This window comes from Gymnoscopelus braueri (assembly GCF_963280865.1).
Source record: "Gymnoscopelus braueri genome assembly, contig: SCAFFOLD_89, whole genome shotgun sequence".
In the NCBI taxonomy this organism is placed as follows: domain Eukaryota; kingdom Metazoa; phylum Chordata; class Actinopteri; order Myctophiformes; family Myctophidae; genus Gymnoscopelus; species Gymnoscopelus braueri.
The window spans coordinates 67,501-71,464 of record NW_027660501.1 but is presented as its reverse complement, the minus strand read 5'-3'; the positions used below and the strand labels follow the sequence as shown (position 1 = coordinate 71,464).

Genomic DNA, 3,964 nt, shown 5'->3' with positions numbered 1-3,964 from the left:
GGGCAGAAGTCTCTGGAGAACTGAACTGACTTTTTAAACGGAACGGGGTGTGAGTGATGCTAAAAAAATATTAAAATAAACATCCACACACACACACACACACACACACACACACACACACACACACACACACACACACACACACACACACACACACACACACACACACACACACACACACACACACACTACCCTAAACTGTTCACAACTGTACTCCTAAAAACAGTATTAAAATAAAAACATCCACACACACCACCGTTAACTGTGCACAACTGTACTCCGAAGCTTTTGAAAGGGTGCATAAATGTTTCGTGTTCCAGTTCAGTTCCCCATAGCTTTGTTTGATTGGCTCAGCATCAGATTTGAACCAGAAACATAATGACACCTTCACGTGTTTCCAGTCCAAATCTGCCGCTAAGCCAATCAAACAAAGTAAACTGAACTGGAACCATTTATACTCCCTTCCAAAAGCTTAGGAGTCCAGTAGCCTATACACAAATCCACAGAGCGCTGCCCTGTAGGTGGCGCAGCCATTGCTGCGGTGTCAGACTCGGTGTCAGTCAGCTGCAGTCACTGACGTTACTCTTGAGTCTTTTACCTGCTTTTTACTAACTTTTACTAACTTTTACTAACACTAACTTTACAAAGATGTATAGTTATTTAGTAATTAAACCAAGCAGGTAAAGAGTAACGTCAACAGACGGACAGAACCGCAACAGCTGCTGACTGAGTCTGACACCGCAGCAATGGCGCGCTACCTACAGGGCAGCGCTCCGTGGATTAGTGTATAACTAAAAGGCTTTACACTCCAGTGTCGCCTTCTTCCTTCTCACTCTCCTGCAGATACTGATGCTTGCCCTCTGCAGCAGGGGGGTTTGTCTGGTGAAGAGTTCGTAGTTTGTGCGAACACGGTTGGACTTCGGCTCCACACACTTCCTTCGGTTTTCATCCAGGGCAGTTTGACATGAAGCCATTATTTTGGACAGCCGTCCGGCGCGCCACTTTGGTGAAGTTATTTTAAAGGCAGTCTTGTCTTCATCACTCTCGACAAAGTTCGCGTCCGCACCACTGAGGTAGTCCAAGTCCTCTCTCTCTCCTCCCTTCTGCCCAATCTTGACCCGTTTCTTGAAAAGCTGTGTAACAGATGAGAAGAGGAGGTTAGACTTTTAAAGCGATCAACAAAACTAAATAAGTAAATACAGTATGAGGGTTATATTATGGCTAGCTCTAGTCCCGAGCATTAGAAAGTTCTCGCTAACCTCTGGACCAGGAACAGTGCATTTTCCATTGACTGTAAAATGAACAGGTGTACATTATGACAAGGGCTCCCAAGCTTTTCAGGCTGTGACCCCCCTTCATAATATTTGAACTGGGGACCCCCCACCCTGACAAGCACTTGGAATTTTAGGAGTTGAGGCATTACATTTAGTTGACACGGTTCCACAGATAAATGTTGTGAAAATAGCTGATCTACAAACTCACAACTTGAGGACGTCCTCAGAGTTACTACAGGGGGTCCGCCAAATCTTTGTTTGATATGATTTTTTTTTTTTACATTAACCACTTGAACCCTAGCATCCCTTTTCTGAGGAGAACTTTAGCCAGAAAAAAGATCAGCAAAAGTTTATCTGAAACACAATTTTATACAATATAGAGGGGGTCCCTGCTTCAACTCTCTCTCAGCTTGGCCTGAAAACGTTGAAGACCCCTGCGTTAAACAGTGTGTTGGTTTGTTTACTGTCGAATGAGAAAACAATGTTGCACTAAAGTAATTAAAAGGTCCCCGACCCCCAGTTTGGGAACCATTGAGAGTAGGATCACTACACTTGAGAAAACCTAAGTATGATTTTGATATTCACTGAAACAAGGCAGTTTTATGATGCTGAAAGCCTATTGTCTATGGTGGGAAGCCTTTTATAACCCCACCTTTTGTGTAAAATGCACTTTTTGGCCAGGAAATAAAAGCTTTGATTCACTCAAGTGTGCCACCGATCTGGACTGGACAATAAAAAAATGCTATGACAGATCTGTAGAATAGGCTTAAAGGTAGGGTAAGTGATTTGCTTTGGTTAAAATAAGTGTTAAATAGCTCTATATTGTGATAGTACTCATTGCTATAGAGTGTTTGTTCAGTAACAGGAGTCTCCTTGTCTCTCCACCTCTTTATTAAACAGAAAATACATTTTCGTTTCAGTTCAATTTTATCCAACCAGGACAGAGAACTCAATCAGGATACAGATTAGGATACAGATTAAACAAGTGAAATGTGAAATGGAAGTGATGACACTAAGAAATGAGCAGACAAAATTGGAACTGGAACACTATACAAATTAAGCTAAAAAATTTGTACTTTCTCCTGATTGGCTGAGATTTTGACACCTACCGAAAAATGTATTTTCTGTTTATTAAAGAGCTGGAGAGACAGGGAGACATCTGTTACTGAAAAAACACTCTATAGCAATGATTACTATCAGAATATAGTATTTTAACCTTTTAACAAAATACTTTTAGTTTTAACCAAAAAATATCACTTACCCTACCTTTAAGATCAGAAACCCATGTTTTTGTTTTGGCGAGTAGTGAAACTAGTATATTGTTTATTTTTTACTACTAATATAGCTCTGGACCAGAGCTATATTATGGCAGCTACACAACCCAAGCTATAAACATTTGGACTGTATGACCCCTCTGCTTTGTCTCCTCCAGTGTATTTCTCAGTAATTACCACCTCACTGTTATATCCCTTACATAAAAAAGGTAATTGATAATTCACGTGATCAATAAAATGCAACAGTAATAGAGCAGGGCAATAACTCACCCGATCTTTCCTGCTGGTAAGGGTCTTTATCCAGTTCCATCTTCTGAGCGGCTTTGATGTTCTCATAAGCCCTGTTGCAGGCTCCTAGTGAATGAAAATTACAACACAAATACCAAGTTATGAACTCTAAATGTATTATAGTAAGGCATCTCAAAAGGATAGTGATCACAGATAGTTTACATTTTGTCTGCTCAAAGAAATGAGCAGACAAAATGTAAACTGGCAAACAAAATGGGGGTACTCTCCTGATGAACATTTATTTTCTGTTTATTTGAGAGCAAGAAGAGACCCCTGTTATTTAGCAAACACTATAGAAATTACCATTTGAATAGAAAACTTACCTTTTTAACAAAAACAACAATATAACATTTTGCAATATTAGATGGTTAGTGTGCCATCTGTTATCTTTAACAGTGTCAAATCAACACTAATCTACAATGTAGGTATTTAGCAGACGCTTTTTATCCAGAGCGACTTGCAGTAAGCAAGGTAACGCATACATAGAAAATACCTCACGATCACAGGTAAGCAGCAGGTCATCCAATTGTTAAAATTACAAGCAATTTAAGGACATAAGTCCCCAAATTAACGTGATATCAGACTTACTTCTGACTAGGCTGGTGGTCCACTGGGGCTCTGAGTCGTGAATAGCCTGCATCACAGCCTGGGTCACCACCTCATTGTGAGCAGTACGGAAGCTGTGGAAAATCACACTTTTAAGATACCCCTCATTAAGCATAATATAATTTTTTTCCTAAAATGTTTATCCCACGATTTTGTAACCCCATTTTTTACACCCAGTGCCAATTGTCTATGTAATCCTGGGCACTACCTTCCCTCTGCCAACCTAGGGAGGCCAGGGCCGAGCTCATGCCTCCTTCAATGCATGAGAGCCAACTGACCTTCTTATCACCTGACAGGGGAGAGTTTCCCTGGTTGGACGTAGCGCGTGGAAGGAACACGTTATTCCAACCAGTTCCTTTCCCCTCCATCAGGCGCCCCTGGCCAGGGGGAGGCAGTATAGAGACCAGGATTACTGCATGTTTTTGTGAGGGTATCTACCCTAGGAGACACGGGGAGAACATGCAAACTCCACACAGAGAGGCCCTTTCGCCAACCCCACCTAGGGTATGGGCACTGATATTT

The 3,964-nt window shown here is 41.3% G+C and overlaps 1 long non-coding RNA gene across 1 annotated transcript in view; it reads right to left on the bottom strand.

Moving 5' to 3' along the window:
- Positions 1–902: 902 nt before the first annotated feature.
- Positions 903–3,964, bottom strand: part of LOC308081499 — a 4,175-nt gene continuing 1,113 nt past the window's right edge. The window contains exons 3-5 of the long non-coding RNA XR_013932857.1: positions 3,425–3,516; positions 2,819–2,902; positions 903–1,133 (exon numbers count right to left, since the gene is read on the bottom strand). This is a non-coding gene — a long non-coding RNA (uncharacterized lncRNA). The remainder of the gene's footprint in view (positions 1,134–2,818; positions 2,903–3,424; positions 3,517–3,964) is intronic.